The following is a 25,834-nucleotide window of genomic DNA, read 5'->3' as shown; positions in this document are numbered from 1 at the left end:
AGCAAGAATTCATGCATGAGGCCTGAGGCACAGTCTACTAGCTCCATGAAGAAGGCTTTGCTAGAAGCGTCTCCCAGGCCCAGCAATTTATCTGGATACTCTTCCTCTGCTCCTTAGTACCCTTTAAAAGGCACTATACCTATCTAATGATGAAAATAACCTCTATATGTCTGTATCCTCAGTATTCAACATAATCTGTTGGAAAGCATCTTGGTAACAGGAGCTGCCACTGATGTCAAGAAAAAAAGCTCTTTAGAACTGCTGGAGAAAAATGGCACCTTGGAACTATCTGATGTTTTCAGTCACATTTAACAAGTAAAGTAAATATAGAGATCCTTCATCTTTTGAAATGCTCCAGGGTGAAGGGACAGACTAACAATCCCCCACTAATACAACTGAAGATCAAACAAGCTGTGCAGAACTGGGGTCAGCAATACAGACATAAGTTACCCTCAGGTGCCAGAGGTAGCTGTGATCATGAACAGACCTTGGGCTTAGGCCAATCAACCACCTTTTCAAACATTCAACTTCAAACATCCGCAAACCTCAGGTGGTTCTAGCATTTGTCAAAAATAAACAGAACATACAAAGATCTCAAAAATATAATCTGAGCAACATTTTCTGAGTTAAACAAGAAAAATAAAACTACCAAATAAGTACACTATTCACTTGTGATCTGTCATGAGCCATTAGGATAATGTAGTGGATATCTTTCTGCCCAGCATTCCAATTCTTTTTCCTGTTAATTCCTTTCCACTCAACATGGGCTCTGTTTCCATTTTTAAATTGCACTAACTATATTGTTGGCTACAACTGATTGATCCTAGAGTTGCTCCCTGATCCTAACAGATCTTCTCTTCCCAGAACTGGGAACTGGGACATGGCTTAGTCTCTGATGAGCTGTGAAAAGACCATATCCCAATAGGTAAATGGAAAGGCATAAAGGCTGCTTTGCAGAAAGACAAAGCCTAAGGCAGAGAGCAGCAAAAGAATATGAAACAAGAGACCATCCGGCCTGCATAAAAGAGGGATATAAACATTTCTAGTCCTGCCCTGTCCTTTGTGACACTCCAACCTATTAACTGCCTTTGGCATCCATGAGATACCCTAATACCATTTCTGTTGATAGGATAGTTCCCCCCTTTCATTGAAGCTAATGACATTTTCTGTTACAAACAATGGGGGATGAACTTTAAGACCAATGCCCAACCTAAGTGCATGTGTATTTATTTAGCTTCTATAAATTTAAAGACACGTTAAGAAAAAATAACTTGTTTTTTTCTTCACTAATTGAAAAACTTGAATGTCAAAAAATGAGTCAATGGATAGTTTCTTGGGAAATGTTTTAACAATGTATGAAGTATATGACAAAATATTTACACATAGCTGCGTATATCAAACCAACTGCAGGTATTCAGTGGCCTCAGACACTCTTTATTACTGTTTTATGAGCACCTTGAGACATTCTGACAGCAATATGTAGTACAAACACTTTTTGTAACATTTGTTATTTTTATTAACTGGGGAACAAAAGAGTAAGCAAACTATATGTTGAACAAGAATATTCCAGTGAGTTTGTAGTTCAATTGCTGTAATGAAATATGCAGCTATTGTAATTTATGTTTACAAAGCCTTTCTAAGTCTGAAACATTGATACAAGCATAAACATGTATGTATGTAGTATTAAATAGCATAAACATGTATGTATGTAGTATACTCTCAATTATGTAAAAATACTCCTGCAAAAATGACACTTTTTAATTGCTGCATTTTTTTATGTGACAAACAACAAGTGGAATTAGAAATGCATAGTTTCTCAAGCACTTTCTCCTTACTGTGCCCATTACAATGGAGTTGTGAATTGTAAAATATTTGCTTTTAGCTGAGTATTACTATTAAATATAGGGGTAGCAAAAGGATTATAATCACTGTTCAATATGCTCAAGTTCAAATCTCTTATTTGACTCATGATATTTCTGTCAGGTGACTCAACTTCTCTCTAATTTCCAGCATATGCTCACATCAGTTAATTTATGCAGCATTTAATAGAGGAAGTTCAGATCTAGGTACCTAGGGGTTAAGGAAGAATCTCGTGTTGTGTTTTTATTCTCACATATAACCAAAAGCTCAGTCAACTGCATAGTTTGATAGAGTAGTCATTCAATTAAGGAAAATATTTATCAAACGGTGATCTACATTATGTTGAACTTTCCTGTACAAAATTGTTTACTCATCAGCTCTTCAACTTAATAAAGATGGGGGAGAATTAAGTAGCAGGACAGAGGGGCTGAACCAGTTTACATTCCCACCAACAATGAAGTAGGGTTCCCTTTTGGCCACATCCCCTCCAACATTTGTTATTTAGTTTTCTTTTTTTTTTTTTTTTGGCCAGTCCTGGGCCTTGGACTCAGGGCCTAAGCACTGTCCCTGGCTTCTTCCCGCTCAAGGCTAGCACTCTGCCACTTGAGCCACAGCGCCGCTTCTGGCCGTTTTCTGTATATGTGGTGCTGGGGAATCGAACCTAGGGCCTCGTGTATCCGAGGCAGGCACTCTTGCCACTAGGCTATATCCCCAGCCCTTATTTAGTTTTCTTGATAAAGGACATTCTTACTGGGGTGAGATGGAATCTCAATGTTGTTTTGATTTGCATTTCTTTTATGGCCAGTGATGTAGAGCACTTTTTCGTATGTCTCTTGGCCATTCTCATTTTCTCATCAGAGAAGTCTCTTTGTAAGTCTTTAGCCCAATTGATGAGGGGGCTAATGGTTCTTTGCGGTTTCATTTTGGAAGAAGGTAATTTTTTTAGTTCTGCATATATTTTAGATATGAGGCCTTTGTCCGTTGAATGGCCGGTAAAGATCTTCGCCCAGTCTGTGGGCTTTCTGTTTATCTTGCGAGCTATGTCCTTTGCCGTGCAGAAGCTCTGCAGTTTGATGCAGTCCCATTTGTCCAACCTTTCTTTGATTTGTAGCCTTTCTGGGTCATTGTTAAGGAAGTTCTGTCCTGCGCCAAGGAGCCCAAGTGTTTCTCCTACTCCTTCCTTTAGTGTTTTCAGGGTGTCTGTTTTGATTTCGAGGTCTTTAATCCATTTGGAATTGATTTTGGTGCACGGTGATATATAAGGATCTAGTTTTAGTTTGTTGCATGTGTTGAGCCAGCTTTGCCAGCACCATTTGTTAAAGAGGCTATCTTTCTTCCAAACTATTGTTTTAGCTCCTTTATCAAAGATTAAGTAGGCATAGTTCTGTGGGATCATTTCTGGGTCTTCAATTCTGTTCCATTGGTCTTCAGGCCTGTTCCAGTGCCAATACCAAGCTGTTTTTATTACTATAGCTTTATAATACAGCTTGAAGTTGGGTATTGTAATTCCTCCAGCACTGTTCTTTCTGCTTAGGATTGTTTTTACTATTCTAGGTCTTTTATTGTTCCATATGAATTTCTGGATTGCTTCCTCAGAAGGCTAAATATAGAACTCTCCTATGACCCAGCAGGCCCACTTTTGGGTATCTATCCAAAAGACCACAAACAAAATCACAGTAATGCCACCAGCACAACAATGTTCATCGCAGTACAATTTGTCACAGCTAGACTCTGGAACCAATCCAGATGCCCCTCAGTAGAAGAATGGATCAGGAAAATGTGGTACATATACATAATGGAATTTTATGCCTCTATCAGAAAGAATGGCATTGCTCCATTTGTAAGGAAATGGAAGGACTTGGAAAAAATTATACTAAGTGAAGTGAGCCAGACCCAAAGAAACATGGACTCTATGGTCTCCCTTATTGGGAATAATTAGAACAGGTTTAGGCAAGTCATAGCAGAGCATCACAAGAGCCCAATAGCTATCCTCTTATGAACACATAAGATGATGCTAAGTGAAATGAATTCCATGTTATGGAAACGATTGTTATATCACAGTTGTAACTACTTTCAACGTCCCATGTGTATCTGTAGCTTCTATTATTGATGAGGTTCTTGTATCACCTTCCTGTGGTTGTACCTACACTATCTCTGTAATCTTATCTGAGTATATTGGAAACCGTGTATACTGGTATTGGAAATAGGAAATTGAAAGGGAATACCAAAATTGAGAGACACAGGGTAAAAAAAGACAAACAACTACAAAAGCAATACTTGCAAAACTGTTTGGTGAAAATGAACTGAACACTTCAGGGGGGGAAAGGGAAAGGGGGAGGAGGGAGGGGGGTATGAGGGACAAGGTAACAAACAGTACAAGAAATGTATCCAATGCCTAACGTATGAAACTGTAACCTCTCTGTACATCAGTTTGATAATAAAAATTTGAAAAAAAAAAGAAGCAGGACAGAAAGACATAAGGTAGAAAAGGTTTGAGATGTTTTCCAACAATAAATGAAATTAGTGTCTGATGAAAGGCTCGTGCTTCCACATCAAACAAAAACAGGAGGGCGCAGATAGACCAAGTCTGTAATCCTAGCTACTCAGGAGGCTGAGATATGAGAATCACACAGTTGAAAGCCAGCCCCAGCTGAAAAGTCCCTTAAAACGCTTACTTCCAATTAACCACTGAAAATCGTAAGTAGTGCTGTGGCTAAGTGGTAGAGCACTAGCCTTGAGCAAAGAGAGCTCAGGGACAGTGCCCAGGCCCCATATTCAGTCCTCGAAACCAAGTAACAACAACAACAGGAAAAAAACAACATAAAAAAGACACTAGATAAGTCATGACTGAAACCATCTGAACAGATTTTAAGAAAAAAAAAAAAGACAAATAATCTGACCAGTTCTGTTTAATTTCTCAGACTTACCATAAATGGGCTTCTTCACCTTCTCTTCAGTGATCTTTCTAGTGCATAGAGGTCAGAATTGAAGAGAGACTATAAAAAGGTATTTGGGCTTTCTTCTAAAAGCATGCAATCCATTTATAGATGCCTCTGAATTTTATAAAGGAGATACCCCACAGAAATTGGGACTTGAGTAAATTTCATGTAACTTCCTCATGTTGGATGAGAACATTTTACCTTTTCAATTAAGAACTGAACATTCTTCACCATAAAAGAGAGTGAAGCAGTCACCTGTTCAAGGGTACATGCATGGGGCTGGTGTGTGCAGTCTTAGATTCATCCATAACCATCCTGAAGCTGACTGCCCTGCCTTTCCAAAGGAATACAATTATTATACAAGTCTAGAGACAGAAGTACCATAAGAGGAAAATCACACTTTTTTCCTTTTACACAAAATGTCCCAAGCCACATCTCTCCAGCTCAGTGAGTAGAATTGAGAAACGTAGGTAGAGGGAGAGGGGTGATCTTTAAATGACACCACCTCATTAAATATAATCTGTAGATAATGATATTGAACTAACGAGACCACATAGCTGAGGACCTGAAGATGGAAAAAGATTAATAAATGGATGTTAGGGTTTGGATCTGAAGTGTTTTTGAAAGGCTCCTATGTTGAAGGCCTAGTTCTAGATGCAGCAGTTTTCAGAAATAGAGCCTTTGGGAAGTAATTGGATCACAGAGCTCTGATCTCATCAGAAGTTGAGAGAGTGATGGATACTTAGGCTGTAGGCTCTCAATTCCCATCCATACATGGGTTTTGTACCAAGGAATCATCAGCTCATCATCACACATTAGTCACAATAGCTAAGGCTTTGAGTAAAGAAGGAAAAGTAGAAATATCTCTGCTCTTCTTACTTCCATAACATTTTATGTGTGGGGAAATGGAGAATGAAAGCCATAAAGAATCTATTGTTCTGTGAGACCATATGAAAATATTTTCAATTCGAATCTGAATCCTCATTAAATGATCATTTCCAGGGCTTCTTTCTTGCCTTTTTTGCATTTCAGTAACTTTAAGAGATACTTCTTGTTTTAGAAAAGAAAATTAACAAGAAATGCATGACAGCAATCTATATAGTAGAGTCAAACTAATTTCCTTTCCCACGAATGGATCAGGAAAATGTGGTACAGATGCACAATGGAATTTTATGCCTCTATCGGAAAGAATGACATTGCCCTATTCATAAGGAAATGGAAGGACTTGGAAAAGTTATACTAAGTGAAGTGAGCCGGACCCAAAGAAACATGGACTCTATGGTCTCCTTTATTGGGAATCATTAGTACAGGTTTAGGCAAGTCACAGCACAGGAGCACAAGAGCCTAATAGCTGTGCCCTTATGAACACATAAGATGATGCTAAGTAAAATGAAATCCATGTTATGGAAACAAGTGTTATATCACTGTTGTAATTACTTTCAACATGCCATGTGAAACCGTTGCTTCTTTCATTGATGATCCTCTTGTATCCCCTTCCTGTGGTTGTCCCCGCGTTATCACTGTATCTCATCTGAGTACGGATACTGTATATACTGGTATTAGAACTAGGGAAGTGAAAGGGAATATCAAAATTGAGAGACAAAGGGTAAAAAGACAAATGACTCCAAAAGCAATACTTGTAAAACCATTTGGTATAAACCAAATGAACAACTCATGAGGGTGGGAGCTGGGGGGGAAATGAGGGAGGAGATAACAAATTGTACAGGAAACGTAACCATGGCCTAACGTATGAAACTGTAACCCCTCTGTACATCACTTTTACAATAAGTAAGTAATTATTACTAAAAAAAATAAAAATAAACCAAAAGGAAATTGCATGAATAGATAGAAGAAGAACTTTTGATCCAGGCATTGTTTTTGTGACACTGATATGGGAATGGTTGCCTGGATTTAAAATTCTCTTGAAATAAAATTTGGCTTAAAATAGTAAAAAATAAAAAGTATGTATTTATTAAGTAGTTATATGAATGTGGATTATTATGTACAAAGATAAACAGAAACTTTAAATGACTGTGTTTGACATAAACAGATTTGAACATTTATCAATCACAGATTAAATGTTATTTAAGATGGAATTTTATTATTAAAAACAAACATACAACCGTAATACCCAAAATGTACCTAATGCACTGAATAATTTGTCAGCTCATACAGCCTTATCCCTAGCATCTATGTAGCATCAAAGGTGCCATAGAGTCTTCAGAGAATTTCTACTTGCCCCCAAATGTTCTCATGGAGAGAAAACAGAAAGGAAAAACAATGCTTATAACTATTCGCAAGACTGGAGTTACAGGGGAATACGGTAGGTTTGATGTGAATATACAAAAACGTATCCTTACACTGTTAGATTCCTTAGCAGAGTTTTAAATTTCAAAAGTTTAACATAGGCTCTAAAAATAAATCCCTAACTATAAACCATAATCCACTCCACATAGCCTACTTTTCATCAACGCAAAGGAATTCCAGTACTACATATAGCTCAGCCCCAATATACACGCGGAAATCTTCGGGTGATGCCTGGGGATGGGAGGCATCTAAGCAAGTGGTGGCTTCCAGGATCCTAATAAGAACTACAGGTTGGGTAGTGTCCCCCAGGAGCATTTGACTCTAGCTGACAACTTCCAGCCCTCTGACATTCTCCCTCACACACCATCACAACCTAAGCAGAGCCCCTGTACAGTGATATTTCTGCAGTCTCTTTCTTTTGCTTGTCTAATACCTTTTCTCATCTTTTGCTCTCAGTTTCATACACTTTACCTAGTGGTCTCTTGCAGTACAACACCTCCAACCATGACTGGTGTTTGTGTAATGTCAGCATTTACACTTTGCAGCACCACCATCCCTCCTGTTCTCCAGCCCCAAATTTTCAACATCTCCAACTGTATGTTCTACCCCTCATCTAACAACCAATTTTTGAAAATCTCTTTTGCACCTTTGTGTCCTGTCTTATTTAATACCAACTCAAATTAGCCTAGAGATATTCCTTTCTTCCTCTCCAGCCAGGAATTTTTCCAAATTCATACCTTCATCCCCTTTCCTTGCCTTTGCGTTTGTTGCATATATGTTCATCACGGGCCACTGTCTTCCTACATTCTGTTATGCTTCCAAAATTCAACAGGGATGATATCACATTGCTTAAAATAACTCAGGATTCCCTGTTGCCAAAGATAACTCCAAACATCTTTGCAGTTTTTTAAAGAAAGCTTCATTTATAACCCATCCCCTATCTTGAATAAACTCAGGATCCATTTGTCAAATTCCTTCACTTTTATCAAGGTTTATCTCAAACATTACCTACTTGGAAATGCCAAATGGTTTCTTTCTACACAATTCTTTTTCAGACTCTTCTGTTTCCTTATGTCACTGTATATTTTTCTAGTCAGTTTTCTACAAGGCACACTGATTATTTTTTCTATTTCAATCTTTAAAAAAAACTTGAGCTTCCTGAAGTTTAAGACTAGAAAAACAGTGCTAGATATAGGGGGTACCACCAATAATAACAACTGTCCAAAAATATGAGACTAAAAGCAGAAACTCTTTGCTCTTCCACTTTGGATTTTTCCTAAATCCCACTACATATTTCAGAAATTACAATATCTTGCATGAAAATGTGAAATTTTTTAATGAGACCACCACCTAAATATACACAGGACTGGAAATTGATGTTCAATCTAATTCTAGTAATTCTACAAAGCCTGTAGGGCTTTGAGAAAAGAGAATAATTAGGCTTTACTCAATAGAAACTAGGGGCATCTATAGTGCCAATCATCCCTCGTATTCCTTTAATGATGGGCATCCTTGAATCTCTGGCCTCCAGCATGGCAGTTGGAGGTCTTCTATCCCATGGTGACCTGCATACACTGTGGTAGGGAGGTTTAATTACATAAGTTTCTGAAGCTTCCCCTCATATATTATTTCAAAATAAAGGAAATAAGAATGCATCATAAATAGACTCTTCCTTATTACTGCAATCCCATGCTTTGGGCAAATGGCTCCATGCACAAACAAAAACTCACATGTGACTGAAAAAAACTGGGAGCCCCCAAATCCCTGCATACGTGTAGAAGAAATATCATAATTGTACTAATAGCAACTTGTTACAACTGTGAAAGGGACAGAAATTCTGATAAGTAATTTTTTTTCTGGCATAACTAAGAGAAACACAAATCAAAAATTCCTGCTGAGATATACAAGAAAGCAATCATTCCATCATACTAGGAAACAAAAGGCTCCAGTATTGGAAATTACATCTACTGCATGCAAAAAATACAAAGTCAAAGCACAAAGATAGGAATGGTGTGGCGACTACATCCTGATGAAAACAGAACTGAATTTTCTCTGCTTCAGTCTTATTGTGGATCCTCTCCCATGACCCTGAACTGCTACAAGCCTCAGAGAAGAAAGGAAAGACATAATTGTAGTACTTTAATGCCTCTGTGCTTTAAAGGGAGTGAATTAAGCAAGATTTTCTCCTGTTTGATGTAAAGGCACAGCACAGCAGGATTGGGAACACACCAGTATGCTGATGACAAGAGAATAAGCCATGTTAGTGAAAGGAAAAAAGCTATTAATACTTTCTAGATATGGCTAAGATGAAATAAATGCATCTGAAATCAACTTCTGTTAGAAAAAGGAAAACCATTGTGAGGCAGAGCCAATCCTTAAGCTGTACTTGAAGGTATTTGCTTTATACCCATAGTAAAACCTTCTTAACAGTTAAGGGACAAGATGCTAGCATGTGCCTCATAGGGAAATCTTCCAGTAGCATAATAGAGGGCTGTGACTTTGACGTGCTGTACAGTGGAAAGCTTACCAGTCTGAGTCCTGATTCCATTGCATTTACATTAAAAAATATTTGGATTTTTTTTGATAAAGAGTAATAAACTGTAAAGATGAGTGGGACTTCTCTCAGCTGGCTTTCCATCTAAAATGAACAAAATGGCATCTAATCACATATGATTAAGACAATTGGGAAAGATAAATTTAAAAATATATTCACAGAAGTTAAAAGAACAAACAATGCCAGGCAATCAAGGAAGAAGCAGAGCCTGGTAGAGACAACATAGAAAGAAGGTGACATAACTATTAGGACAGGGCTCAATGAAACCATAAGGAAAGTGAGAGGAGCTTTGAGGTATGCCAGGGAAAATATGGGACATCCCATTGAATTTTGATTTCACAATAATTTTGGAGTTTAAGTTCTGAGCCAAATATTGCATAGGACATGCTTATAGAAAAATACTATTCTTTGTGTATCTGCAATTCAAATTCAATATCACATATTTCATTTTCTAAATTTAGCAATTCCAGATCTCAAGATGATTTTATAAAGGAGAATAGGAACTAATAATCTGATTCATAGCAGTCAAATGAGGTGGATCACTTAGAAGAGAGAACAGTATTAAATACTGTCATAGGAAAGAGACTCACAAAAGTATGGGATCTGGCAAGAAAGAAGCATTTTCCCAAAGAAAAATGACCTCAGTCTGAAATAAGATAGTGGGTCAATGGAAGGGCTGATAAAAAATGTACCATCATGGGTAAACAGGAAGATTTAGGAATGAGCTATAGACAAATAGCACTAAAACTATACGACCTATTGCTGATTAAGATGAAGATGGAAGGGGATGTAGTATTGGTATTCTCAAGAAAAGCAACCCTTAATATAGACTGGAGCATAATAACAAATACTATAGTGACAGATTAAAACAATTTGTAATCTGGCAAGATTTACTATTTTAGCAAACTGGGAGATCAGGGTCTAGGGAATGTAAAGAGAGTTTGGGTCACAGGTATATTCTTTGAACGTGGAATCAAAGAGAAAATAAACTATTATTTCTGTTTAATAGAATTTTTTTTTTTTTTTTTTGGCCAGTCCTGGGCCTTGGACTCCGCCTGAGCACTGTCCCTGGCTTCCTTTTTGCTCAAGGCTAGCACTCTGCCACTTGAGCCACAGCGCCACTTCTGGCCGTTTTCTGTATATGTGGTGCTGGGGAATCAAACCCAGGGCCTCATGTATACGAGGCAAGCTCTCTCACCACTAGGCCATATCCCCAGCCCTGTTTATTAGAATTTTAAAAGCAGGAAAACATAAGTTACTTCTTTACTGCTTTGGAAGAAAAAGATAGGTCCAGTAAGATAAGAGGTAAGTAAACCTGAGGCAATAAAGCCACTGGTGTACTTGTTTAAAACCTCCAATAAATGCCAAGTACTGATGGCTCATGCCAGTAATTCTAGTGACCCAGGAAGCCAAAACCTGGGAGATCATGATTCAAAGCCACAAGGGAAAAAGTCTGAGCTATTCCAGCCCCAACTAACCAATAAATTTCAGTAACTGGTAAAGTGTTAGCTCTGAGCAAAAAAGGTGAGAAAATACCAGGGCCCTAAGTCCAAAGGTCCATACTGGCTACAAACACAAAAACATCACCTGTAATAAATACACTTATTAGTCTACCAGGAAAGGCTTCCCTGCATGTGAAGCACAATTTTCCTAATATTTAAGTGAAGTTTGAATATACTTCCTTATATTAATTAGCACAAACATTTTTTCCTCCTCAGTGTTTATTTTTTTATTTTATATATATATATATATATATTATTATCAAACTGAATTACAGAGAGGATACGCTTTTTTTTTTTGGCCAGTCCTGGGGCTTGGACTCAGGGCTTGAGCACTGTCCCTGGCTTCTTTTTGCTCAAGGCTAGCACTCTGCCACTTGAGCCACAGAGCCACTTCTGGCCATATGTGGTACTAGGGAATTGAACCCAGGATTTCATGTATATGAGGCAAGCGCTCTTGCCACTAGGCCATAATCCCAGCGGTACACTTTCATACATTAAGCATTGGATACATTTCTTTTTTTTTTTTTTTTTTTTGGCCAGTCCTGGGGCTTGGACTCAGGGCCTGAGCACTGTCCCTGGCTTCTTTTTGCTCAAGGCTAGCACTCTGCCACTTGAGCCACAGTGCCACTTCTGGCCATTTTCTGTATATGTGGTGCTGGGGAATTGTACCCAGGGCCTCATGTATATGAGGCAAGCACTCTTGCCACTAGGCCATATCCCCAGCCCTGGATACATTTCTTGTACTGTATGTTACCTTGTCCCTCATTCCCCACCATCTCCCCCTTTACCTTTCTCCATCCCCCCATGAGTTGTTGTTCATTTACACCAAACACTTTTGCAAGTGTTGCGTTTGTAGTTGTTTGTCTTTTTTTGACCCTGTGTCTCTCGATTTTGGTATTCCCTTCCAATTTCCTAGTTCTAATATCAGTATACACGGTTTCCAATATACTCAGATAAGATACAGAGATAGTGTAGGTACAACCACAGGAAGGTGATACAAGAAGATCATCAATGGGCTGGGGATATAGCCTAGTGGCAAGAGTGCCTGCCTCGGATACACGAGGCCCTAGGTTCGATTCCCCAGCACCACATATACAGAAAACGTCCAGAAGCGGCGCTGTGGCTCAAGTGGCAGAGTGCTAGCCTTGAGCAGGAAGAAGCCAGGGACAGTGCTCAGGCCCTGAGTCCAAGGCCCAGGACTGGCCAAAAAAAAAAGAAGATCATCAATAATAGAGGCTACAGTTACATATGGCACGTTGAAAGTAGTTACAACTGTGATATAACAATCATTTTCATAACATGGAGTTCATTTCACTTAGCATTATCTTATGTGTTCATAAGGGTATAGCTATTGGGCTCCTGTGATCCTCTGCTGTGACTTGCCTAAACCTGTGCTAATTATTCCCTATAAGGAAGACCATAGAGCCATGTTTCTGTGGGTCTGGCTCACTTCACTTAGTATAACTTTTTCCAAGTCCTTCCATTTCCTTACAAATGGGGCAATGTCATTCTTTCTGATAGAGGCATAAAATAGCCTCTATTGTACTATTGTACAGGTGTCATAATTTCCATAAAAGAATCAAAGTCTTTCTGAAATGTCAGAAAGTACTTATTTTTTGCAAATTCTTTTTTGTTTCAATTTATCCTCTACCTTGACATTTTTTTTTTCTCTTCTTTTTTTGCCAGTCCTGGGGCTTGGACTCAGGGCCTGAGCACCTATACAAGGTGAACACTCTACCACTACACCATATTCCCAGCCTGCAAATTCTTAATACAATAAAAAATTTCTTTTATAAATAAAATTATGAACACTTGTTAGGTCAGGAAAATATAAAATTAGAAGTATAGAGATGATAATACCTTTGTTAAAGCACAAAGCACATGCATCACATAATCAATACTGTTATGTAGATTATGTACAGAAAGAGAATATCATTTTATTTCCTACTGTAATTTCTTCCTATAATAATATCATATTTGCCTAACAGGCTGAAATACACAATTCTAATATATCAAAGTGAAAGATCTTATTTAAATGAGATAAATTTCTAAGGTGCTAGGTCCTGTGTGTACTTCACTAACACTCTAAGACCTTTCCTAGGAAGCTGCCAACCAATCCCAGGTAAAAACTTAATTGGCATTCCTAGTTAGAGGACTGTAAATTAGAATGAGGCAGCATATTGTCTACATGCATTTATAATGTAGTTAACCAAACAAAACTTCTTTTTCCTTCCTTTTCATTCACTTATTTTTATTTATTCAGTAGCTTCACCTTTTTCAAGCTGTTTGTAGTGTTTTCATTTCTTTTAAAGATGGACATTAACTACTGATGGGTGAGTGAATAACACTGGGAAAGCATTTTATTCAAATTGTTTCTAAACATGAAGGGAAAGATGTAAACATTTCCATCTGTTCACCTCATTAGTGCTGATAAAGAGAAAAATACAAAGCTCCACTGCATTCCTAAAGGACCTAGCTGACTTTATAGCTCTCAAACTGTGGTCTGGAGGCCTTTGGGAGATCCCAACATCCTTTGAGGAGTCCGTAATCATCAAAGATTTTTCAGGAATCATACAAACATCTTATTTTCCTTTTACATTTTCATTCTCCTGCAAATACACAGTGTAAACTTAGTAACAGATTGAAGTAAAAACAAAAACAAATCCACCTGTCTCCTATTAAACTAGGCATTAAAGAGATTTGTGGAGAAAAATGTGAAACTATTTTACTTCTCTATTTTGTTTTGGAAAACATAATTATTTTTCATAAAAATGTATTACTTATGTTAACATAATATGGTTGCCTTTATTTTTATGGAAAATCATACCTAATTTTTAACTTCACGATTTCAATTTTAGTATGGTAAATATAATGATATAAGCCATATAAATAAAAGCTTTGTGAATCCTCAATAATTTTAAAGAATGTAAATGCATTCTAGACCAAAATTCTTGAAAACAGCTTTCAGAGACCTCTCTTTTGATACAGCATTAAAAAGTTACATTAATGATGAGACGCAAAAACATCTTGCTGGATTTTCACAAGAAAGACAACCTTCTGTTCTGCCTTCGAATCAAAAGCACTTTTGCTTGACTTTATGTTATTCAAATTCCAAATTAAACTTCACTCATTAGTGTAGAACTACTTAACACAAAACTTTCAAATATAATCCATCCACTCAAGAAAAACAAAATAATGTTTCTGTCCTAAATAATCAGCTCTAACACTAAGTACATCTTATATGCCACAGATTGTTCTAAGTGTTTATTGGCACTTACTCTTAACAAGTATCCTACATACTATTAGTATTCCTGTTTTGCAGACAAGAAAACTGGGGCACAGAGATGAAACAATTTGTCTAAGGGGGCTTATAGATGGCAGATCTGGAATATAAACTAGCAGAATCTTTGCACATAACTTGTAGAGTGTAACTGATACCATGCCTCAAGGTCTCACACCCTTATACATAAAATAATACACACATGGCAGCACAATACCCAATTTAGCATCAAGATTTGCTGGAGTTAGTTTACCTGGGTGAGAGCTAAAAAATACTATAACTTTAATTCACTAAATTAAATGGACAGCAATGTTTAGTTATTCTTGTTACATTATAAAAGTTGTAAAGGAAGAAACCTGACATCAGTGTTAGTTTGGATATGAAATATCTCCAAAAAACGTTCCTATTTGGTGGTGCTATTGAAACGTGGTTTTGGACCATGGGGTGCAAGCAAATCTTGTCAATGAGTTCATAGCTAACTGGGTTTTTAAGAAGTAGGGTCTAGTTGGAGGAAGCAGGCCTCTGAGGACACCTTGAAGGGTATGGTATGTCTTGTCTCATATCCAAATTCTCATTTTCTCTGCTTCGTGGCTTCCATGATGGGAACAGCTTTCCTCTTTTCTGCCCTTCCACTATGATATCATGATGTTTCTCCTTGTCACAGGACTAAAACAACAGTGCCAGCTGATCATGGACTGAAGTCTCTGTAAACCATAAGGCAAAATAAATATCTCCTCTTTTTAAGTTTTTTGTGTTAGATATTTTGTCACAGAAATGCAAGTAATTAGCACAAGTGTGCTGGTTAAACTTGTCAACTCTGTTGGACTGAGGAAGGCATATGAGATTGCAAAAGCACACCACTGAAGTGTCTGTGATAGAGTTTCCAGAAATGATGATTTAAGAATGGGTTGAAAAAAAAAAAGAATGGGTTGGTCTCTGGAGAGAGAGACTTCAAGGAAAGAGGGGCAGATGAATGGAGAGGGGAAGGATGGGCAAATAAAGTCATAATATTCAAAATACATAGGTGAAAACGAAACCAGGTAAATTGAGAAGATGGGTGAGGCTGTGAGAAATAGAGTGGAAGGATGACACTGATCAAGATTCATTTTATTCACACACTGTTAAATTGAAACCCCATAGTACAAGTACTTAAAGACATTTTTTAAAATGGGGAGGGGAAAGGAATGGGAGATGTGGCTCAAATAGTAGAACACTTAACATTGAGCAAAAAAGCTAAGAGAGGGCTGGGGATATGGCCTAGTGGCAAGAGCACTTGCTCGTATACTTAAAGCCCTGGGTTCGATTCCCCAGCACCACATATACAGAAAATGGCCAGAAGTGGCGCTGTGACTCAAGTGGCAGAGTGCTAGCCTTGAGCAAAAAGAAGCCAGGGACAGTGCTCAGGCCCTGAGTCCAAGGCCCAGGACTGGCAAAAAAAAAAAAAAAAAAAAAAAGCTAAGAGACAGTGCTGACCCTGAGTTCAAAACCCAGTACAAAAGGAAAGAGAGACAGAGACAGAGAGAGAGGGGGAGGGATGGAGGGAGGGAGGTAGGAAGGAAGGAAGGAAGGAAGGAAGGAAAGGAAAGGAAAGGAAAGGAAAGGAAAGGAAAGGAAAGGAAAGGAAAGGAAAGGAAAAGGGTAGATACAGTCCCAGAAAGTATATCATAATATACAATTTGGAGTCATCTGTTTTAAGGTAAATTGCTCAATCAATTAGTGGTTAAACACTATTCCTCTTTCACAAATTCATATGTTAAAGCCATAATCACAACTTCACTTAGAAGTGAGATTGTATTTAGACACAGGGCCGTTAAGGAGGCAAATGAAACAAGGTCAAGCATGGAACCCCTAAGCCAACATATAGGAATCCTTGTAAAGAGACAGAGAAAAGGCCAAGGAAACAAGAATAAGTCCCAAAAGGCTGTGTACAAACCTAGACAAGAACACTTAGAAGGTAAAAAACATGCCAACAACCTGGATTCTGGACTTCTAACATCCAAACATTCTACAAGCTAGGCAGGCACTCTTACCTCCAAGCTTTATCCTCAACCAGAATCACATGGGAGGAGGAGGAGCAGAAAGGGGAGGAGGGGAAGCAGGAAGAGGAGGAGGGAGAGGAAGAGGAGAAAGAGGAGAAAGAAAGGGGAAAGCAGGAAAGAAAGAGAAAGAGAAAAAGGAAGAGAAGGAGGAGAAAGGGGGTCATAAGAGAAGAAAGGGGAAGAGGAGAAGGAAGAAAAGGAAGAGAAGGAGGAAAAGGAAGAGAGGAGAAGGGAAGAGAGAAGAAAAAGGCAAAACCAGTTTGAATATATGAAGTCTGGTTATCCACACAATTGTTTAAATATCAGTGAACTCAATCTAGGAGAAGCTATTTGGCAATATGTATATATTTTTTTAATGCTAACAAATGTCTCCTTTCAGGGCCAAACAAGCTTAAGTCCCTCTTTCTTCATTTTGTTAAAGGAATTATACTTGATAGAATCTATCCCAAAGGTATGACATGATCAGGAATGCCTGCAGAGTTAGGCATAAAATATTAACAATACCTATATAATTTTTAAAAAAGAAAAAATCCAAAAAGTTGAAAAAATGTTTTTCTTCTGAGTTATGACATGGCAGTTGGCATTTATTTGTTTTTATATGTTCATTACATTTCAAAAGTTCTACAATGTCCATATAGTACACTGAGGAATAGTAAGTAAAAATAAATGCTGTCCTCTATCATAACACTGACTGTATCACTAGAGTTCAGATCGCAATTGGATAAAATCTTTGGGTACCATCCAGGCTCTGTCTTTGCTTTAAATACACTGGAAGTAATTTCAGCTAAGAGAAGAAAATTTTAGAATTACAGAGAAGTGTATTGTGAACATGTGAATGTGTTTCATAATGAAATTCCTTATTTCTAACTTCAGAAAGACCCATCTCTCTCAGTTGATTTCTGCCAGCTGAAATATATCCACCCAACACTAAGAAAGAGTTGGGAAAGACAATCTTATACTGAAATTACAAAATAACTTTGAGCCAATAAAAAGACATTTTTTCTGGGGTAGCCTAGTGATGATATAAAAGAATCATTATCTGACTTCTCTCTGGAGCAAAATGAGTAGATAGTGAACTTATACAGCCGAGAAAAGAGAAGAGTGACTCATAAACAAACAGGCCTCCATGCTGCCAGAATGAATTGTCGATGAGCATAGTTGCTTCCCAAAACAGTCATTTCCAAACCTCCTGTGTGTCAGAATTATCTGGAAAACCTTTCTCAAGCACATCTGTGAACACTATACTACATCAGAATTTCAGAGACTTGGGAATAAAAGATTTTGAAAGTACCCTAGATGTTTCCAATGCAGGTACGCTACTGGCTATGATTTTCAAAAGTCTTTAAAAAGATACAAAGGGATGACTACTAGATTTCCTTAGGAGCTACTCTATGCATATCACCATTAATCTAAATCACATTGTGTTCATAAAAATGAACAATGTGCTCCACTTTACTGTGCATTTTCATCCACAATTGATGCAATGAAATTCAGTTCAGGTGGCCCACTCTGCAATCCTAGATCATGAGGAGACTGAGACCTGGAGGATCATGGCTCAAGGCCAGCCCTGGATGGGGTGTGTGTGTGTGGAATGTTTGTACACTCCAAAATAACCAATAAAAAGCAAGGTGGTAGGCATGGGTTAAGCCATGCTAGATACCCTAAAAAGCTCAAAGCCTTAAGTTCAAACTCCTTCCAGACCCTTTCAAAAAGCAAGTAGTACAATGAAATATTGATCATGCTAGCATCTCTTCTTTCAAGTAAATTTTACCTCTCCTTCATGTATTTTCTAGCCCTAACTACAGTTTTCTAGCATCCAAAGAGATCTTGATGATGAATCAGCTGATGTCTCTACCAATTCTACTTCAAAAATAAAATAAAACAAAAATTGTACTCTTGGAAATATTTAACAATATCTATCAAAACAACATTTTATCTTTGCAATACACATCCTTCTCTGTATTTCTCATTTTACACAAGAATTCAACAAATAAAATCAGAAGAGTTTGGAAAGGACAATATCAGTTTCTTTTCATGCTCACACTGGATTGAAATGTATCTCTGAGGTAGTGTTAGGTAATTTCATTCTGTGGCCTTAGGCAACTCACCTTTTGTAATAGAATTTACTAAGCAGCACATTGACTGAGCTTTCATTAACTTATCCCTACAATAATATTGTTTGGTTGACCCTTTTGTTCTCAATGGCTTATTTAAACAAACATTAATAGGTTTTAGAATTCACAATTTCCAAAAGCTAACAATTAGCTTTGGAAATGAGAGTGAACAAGGGCACAAATGTGTTAACCTGTGAAGTTAAACCAATATTGTCTGAAGTAAGAAACCCCAGAAAGGACAAAGAATTAAATAATTGATAATATCGGTGAAAATAGATGTGATTAGAATAACCTACTAACTTCTGGGTTATTGATATGCAAATAATAATGGTTTGGGTGATTTAAATTACAGAATCCCATTTGTTCATTTTTTAAAACAATATAGTATAGGTTTCCTTTATTTGGTTTCAAAATATACATTTGATACTTTCTATTTTCCTATGATTATTTCCTTCTTCTGGTTGTTTCCATGTTTTGTAGTTAGTCTTTTCTTTCATGCTTTTCAGCTCCTCTGTAAATTTTTATTTTATGTTTCAGACTTTCAACTATTTGGATGACATAGGCAGAGTAAAGGTGTCAAAACTATGCAACATCAGCTATTTCTATCCCTAGAAAATAAGATTTTCAGTGGGCTTTGTGTCATCTCATAATTGAGATAAAGCCTAAAGCTGAAAAAAACAAAACAAATACATCTAAAAAGAAGTCTTAGTGACAATAACATCCCTGCCCTCCTGTTAGGTTTGAATTATGACCTTCCCCTCCCGTTCGTATGTTGAAGACCTAGCTGCAGCTCCTCACAATGTGAGGTTGGACACAGGGTCTTTCAAGACTTAATTCAGGTGCTTGCTTTGGCAGCACATATACTAAAATTGGAACGATACAGAGAAGATTAGCATGGCCCCCGCGCAAGGATGACACGCAAATTCATCAAGTGTTCCATATTTCTGTATGTTTTATCAGGCTTTTTTTGGGTTGTTTGTTTTTCTGGTCTTTTTGAAATAATTTTTCTCTGTTTTGTGCATTTGTCTTCCAGTATTTTTTCTTTGTTTCCTTTTCCATATTCTCTTTCTTTAAAATTACTTTCCTAAGAATAAAACCTTCACTCTTTTCAGCTAACTCTCCATTGTCTAACATTTTAACCTGTTCTTTCTACTGATTCTACTCTTCTCCACATTTCTACATCACTGATACTAAACAAAAATCATCACCCCCCCCCCCATACATTTTACTCTATTCTCTTCACTATCTCTAACTTACTCTCCTGATTTACTTCCAGGACCTCCAGATTCCATTTACCCCTGGTTAATGGATACAGGGTATCCCTGCTCAATCAGAGTGAAGGAAAGGGGTCCATAGAGAAAGCCAGCCAGTCCAAAAAGAACTTAATATAAGAAAAAAAATGGTGATAGAGTTGTAACAGTAAATAAGTAACTACTGAATACAGGGCTCAGGATTGGTTGTTAGATTGAAATTTTTTCTTTAGGAACACCAAATCTAATTTTATATACAGTTATACAAGGCATCTGTATATAATTGTGAACTTCTAAGGTTTACACAACAGTGCTTGGTAAGGTGTGCTTTGGGTCTTAAATGGTGCTGACAGGTGCTTGTAGATTGGCATTCCCAATCCAAATGGGCAGAAGAAACACAAGAAAGATGACAAACAATGGAGTCTTATCTCCCACTCAAAACAAGCAGGAAGTAGAGCAGTAAATCAAAGACATAGAAGAGAACCATCAAAATGCTCTACAAAGTCTACTGATAAACATGATAAATGAAAAGTTTGAATCAATACATCAATCCTTCCATAAAGTAATAAATGATGTCACGGCCTCGACAAATAGAAAGATAAATGAACTTCAAGAGTCAAATGAAAAGATAGCTACTCAGCTAAAAGATTTGAGAGACAGCACTCAAAACCAAATTAATGAAGTTAATGAAGTAAAGAAGTCCATGCAGGACCTAAGAGGTAATTATACCAAGGACATGGAAATCATCAGGAAAGACCAGTCAGAAGGAAAAGAGATTCGAAATCAAGTAGCTAGCCTACAGTGCCAACTAGCTGAAGCAGAGGATCAAATCTCAGAAGCTGAAGATTCCCTAGAATCTATGGAGAAAAATAAAATAAAAAAGCAACCAAAACAAATCCAATCGACAAAACAGATCATTCCAGGAGCTCCAAGACACAATCAGGAAGGCCAATTTAAGGCTAGTAGGTATTGAGAAAAATCTAGAGAAAGAGTTAATGGAATAGGCAACCTATTTAACAGAATATTAGAAGAGAATTTCCCAAATATCCAGAAGTATAGGCCTATACAGATACAAGAAGAAGATGAGAACTTCCCAAATATCCAGAGCAATAGGCTTATACAGATAAAAGAAGCATTTAGAACCCCAAACAATATATTTCCACCAAACCAGTTTTACAGAAAATCCTCAAAGATGTACTATACAGGGAAAATAATCAAGATCACAATACAGACAGAGAAATGAACCCTAAATAGAGAAAACGAGAATATTAGATCAAGAAATGGGAAGACACAGCTTTTAACAAGATAGATATAATGAAAGAACAAACAATCAGCTCTCAATCCTCTCAACATTAATGGACTTAGTTCTCCAATCAAACAACAGAGGCTCATAAGTTGGATCAAAAATCAAGATCCATCTTTCTGTTGCCTCCAAGAGACACATCTATCCAGCAACAGTAAACATCTTCCAAAAGTGAAAGGATGGAATCAGATCTACCAAGCAAATGGCCCTCATAAGCAGGCTGGAGTTGCACTAGTAGTATCAGACAAAATAAACTTCAAATTAAAACTGGTAAGAAGAGACAAAGAAGGTTACTACATACTAATAAATGGATTGCTCCTACATGAAGATATAACCATCCTAAGTATCTACACACCAAATACAGGATAAGCCAACTTCATCAAACAAACACCACAGACTCTAAAAAAACTCATAGACCCAAACACACTGAGAGTTGGGGACTTTAACACTCCACTGTCATTTCTGTTTCCTCTGGACAGATCATCACGCCAAAAAATGAACAAACCACAGAACTAAACAATAGCATAGCCAAATAGACTTAACCGACATCTACAGAATATTCCATCCAGCAACAACAGAATACACATTCTTTTCAACAGCACATGAAACGTTCTCCAAAATAGATCACATCTTAGGGCACAAAGAAAATCTGTACAAATTCAGAAATATCAAAGCCACTCCCTGCATTCTCTCAGACCACAATGGAATAAAATTAGAACTCAACTCAAACAGCCACCCCAGAAAATCCTACAATTCATGGAGACGAAACAACACACTGCTGAACCATCAGTGGGTCACTGAAGAAATTAAAACAAATTTAAATGTTTATGGAATTCAACCAAGATGAGTACACAAAGTACCAGCTCCTTTGGGACACAGCAAAGGCAGTACTCATAGGAAAATTTATATCTCTGAGGGCATACACCAACAAACTGGAGAAAGAGCAACTCAACAACTTAAGGAAGCACCTTACTCTCCTCGAAAGAGAACAACAAGCCAAATCCCAAGTCAATAGATGGGAGAAAATAATTAAAATCAAATCAGAATTAAATGAATTACAGACAAAAAAAATCAAAAGAATCAACAAAACAGAGATGGTTGTTTGAAAAAATCAACAAGATAGACAGATCCCTAGCAAACCTGACTAAAAAAGGAAGGCAGCACACACAAATAAACAAGATCAGAGATGAAAGAGGTAACATCATCACAGAAACAACCAAAATTCAGAACACAATAAAGGACTATTTTGCAAACATTTATGCCAACAAAATCGAGAACCTGGAGGAAATGGACGATTTCCTAGAAAAAAATTGATATACCCAAACTCAACAATGAAGATTTAAACCTTCTAAACAGACCCATATCCAGCATTGAAATAGAAATGGCAATAAGTGATCTCCCATCCAAGAAAAGCCCAGGTCCAGATGGATTCACAGCAGAATTCTACAAGGCCTTCAAAACAGAACTCACACCGATATTTCTCAAACTCTTCAATGAAATTGAAAGAGAAAGTTGACTACCAGACACATTCTATGAAGCCAGTAAAACCCTCATCCCAAAACCAGGCAGGGACTTATCACCCAAAGAGAACTATAGACAGATTTCCCTGATGAACATAGATGCAAAAATTCTCAACAAAATTCTGGCCAATTAACTTCAACAGGTCATCAAAAAATTCATACACCACGATCAAACTGGATTCATCCCAGGGATGCAAAGTTGGTTCAATATACGCAAGTCAATTAATGTAATCCACCACATCAACCGGAGCAAGCTAAAGAACCACATGGTTATATCTCTGGATGCGGAAAAGGCATTCGATAAAATCGAGCACCCATTTATGATAAAAGCCCTGGAAAAACTGGGATTCCAGGGAACACTCGTGAATATAATCAAGGCAGTTTATGACAAACCAACAGCACGCATAATTCTAAATGGTAAAAAACTAAAGCCATTCCCTTTAAACTCAGGAGCAAGACAGGGATGTCTGCTCTCTCCTTTCCTCTACAACATAGTACTAGAATTCCTAGCCAGAGCAATTAGGAAAGAAGAAAACATAAAGGGGATCCAAATAGGAAATGATGAAGTTAACCTTTCTCTCTTCGCAGACGACATGATCCTATACCTAAAGAACCCCATAGACTCTACTCCCAAGCTACTAGAGCTGATCCAAAACTTTGGCAAATTTGCAGGATATAAAATAAACCCTCAAAAATCAATGGTCTTTCTATATGGTAATGACCGGAATGCTGAGGCTGAAATCATGAAAGCAACTCCTTATGCAATAGCTTCAAAAAACATTAAATACCTAGGAATAACTTTAACCAAAGAAGTGAAAGAACTCTATGATTAGAACTTTAAAAACATGAAAATCGAAATTAAGGCAGAACTAAGGAAATGGTAAAACCTCCCATGCTCCTGGATTGGGAGGATTAATATAATCAAAATGGCAATATTGTCAAAGGCTATCTAAAAAGTCAATGCAATACCCATTAATATCCCAACACCATTTTTTTAATGAAATAAAGGAAGCAGTCCAGAAATTCATATGGAACCATATAAGACCCAAAGTAGCAAAAACAATCCTAAGCAGAAAGAACAGTGCTGGAGGAATTACAATACCAAACTTCAACCTGTATTATAAACCTATAGTAATAAAAACAGCTTTGTATTGGCACCGAAACAAGCCTGAAAAGGAATGGAACAGAATTGAAAACCCAGAAATGAGCTGACAGAACTATGCCTACTTAATCTTCGATAAAAGAGCTAAAGAAATAGTCTGGAAGAAAGATAGCCTCTTTAACAAATGGTGCTCCAAAACTGTTTCAACACATGCAACAAACTAAAACCAGATCTTTATATATCACCCTGCACCAAAATCAATTCCAAATGGATCAAAGACCTCGAAATTAAAACAGATACCCTGAAAAGACTAAAGGAAGGAGCAGGAGAAACACTTGGGCTTCTTGGCATAGCACAGAACTTCCTTAACAAAGACCCAGAAATGCTGCAAATCAAAGAAAGGATGGACAAATGGGACTGCATCAAACTGCAGAGCTTCTGCAGGGCAAAGGACATAGCACGCAAGATAAACAGAAAGCCCACAGATTGGGAAAAGATCTTTACCGGCATACAATGGACAAAGGCCTCATACCTAAAATATATGCAGAACTAAAAAAATTACATTCCTCCAAAACAAAACTACAAAGTACAATAGCCCCCTCAACAGGTGGGATAAAGACTTAAATAGAGACTTCTCTGATGAGGAAATGAGAATGGCCAAGAGACATATGAAAAAGTCTACATCACTGACCATAAAAAAATGCAAATCAAAACAACATTGAGATTCCATCTCACCCCAGTAAGAATGTCCTATATATCGAAAACTAACAATAACAATTGTTGGAGGGGATGTGGCCAAAAGGAAACCCTACTTCATTGTTGGTGGGAATGTAAACTGGTTAAGCCACTCTGGAAAGCAGTATGGAGATCCCTCAGAAGGCTAAATATAGAACTCCCCTATGACCCAGAAGCCCCACTTTTGGGCATCTACCCAAAAGACCACAAACAAGAACACACTAAAGCCACCAGCACAACAATGTTCATCGCAGCACAATTTGTCATAGCTAGAATATGGAACCACCCTAGATGCCCCTCAGTAGACGAATGGATCAGGAAAATGTGGTACATATACACAATGGAATTTTATGCCTCTATCAGAAAGAATGATATTGCCCCATTCATAAGGAAATGGAAGGACTTGGAATAAAATTATACTAAGTGAAGTGAGCCAGACCCAAAGAAACATGGACTCTATGGCCTCCCTCATAGCGAATAATTAACACAGGTTTAGGCAAGTCACAGCAGAGGATCACAAGAACCCAGTAGCTATACCCTTATGAACCCATATGATGGTAAGTGAAATGAACTCCATGTTATGGAAACGACTGTTACATCACAGTTGTAACTACTTTCAACATGCTATGTGAAACCATAGCTTCTATGTTGATGATCTTCTTGTATCCCCTTCCTGTGGTTGTACCTGCACTATCTCTGTATCTTATCTGAGTACATTGGAAACCATGTATACTGGTATTAGAACTAGGAAAGTGGAAGGCAATACCAAAATTGAGAGATACAGGGTAAAAAAAGACAAATGACTACAAAAGCAATACTTGCAAGACTTAATTCAGTTAGAAGGTTATTTGGATGGTCCTTACCAATATGACTGATGACCTAACGAAAACACATCTAGATCCAGGACACAGAAGATGACAATGTGAAGACACAGAAAGGAGAGCTATCTACAAGCCAAGGAGGGAAGTCCTCAGAGGAAACTAGCTGGGCATGGTAGCACTGCCTGTAACTCAAGAAATGAGGTCAGGAAAACCAAGGCTAACCTGGTCTATAGAAGGCTATAGTGATATACTGATTCTGTATTTTCTTTTTTTTTTTTTAAAGGAAGATGACCAAGAAGAAAAAGACAATGAAGAGGAAGAAGATGAGGAAGACAGGAAAGGAGGAAGATAGCTAGTTGGCTGGTTCCTTAATCTCAAACACTTAGCTTCAAAAATAGTTATCTAAGCTGTTGTTGTTTGGGCCACCCAACCTGTAGCACTTTGTTGCAGAAGATGTGGGAAATTAATGCATCTACGCCATCCTCTACAACTATCTTCCCACCATAGA

At 37.6% G+C, this 25,834-nt stretch overlaps 1 protein-coding gene and 1 non-coding gene across 2 annotated transcripts in view; one reads left to right on the top strand and one right to left on the bottom strand.

Moving 5' to 3' along the window:
• Positions 1-25,834, bottom strand: part of Slc35f1 (solute carrier family 35 member F1) — a 420,595-nt gene that overhangs the window by 342,641 nt on the left and 52,120 nt on the right. The window lies entirely within an intron of this gene.
• On the top strand, positions 19,435-19,541 carry LOC125357827. The gene has a single exon (XR_007212220.1). It is a non-coding gene; the product is annotated as a U6 spliceosomal RNA (small nuclear RNA).

Source organism: Perognathus longimembris, chromosome 9 (genome assembly GCF_023159225.1).
Source record: "Perognathus longimembris pacificus isolate PPM17 chromosome 9, ASM2315922v1, whole genome shotgun sequence".
Lineage (NCBI taxonomy): Eukaryota > Metazoa > Chordata > Mammalia > Rodentia > Heteromyidae > Perognathus > Perognathus longimembris.
The sequence above is the reverse complement of the archived record's forward strand: the minus strand, read 5'-3'. Positions and strand labels throughout refer to the sequence as shown.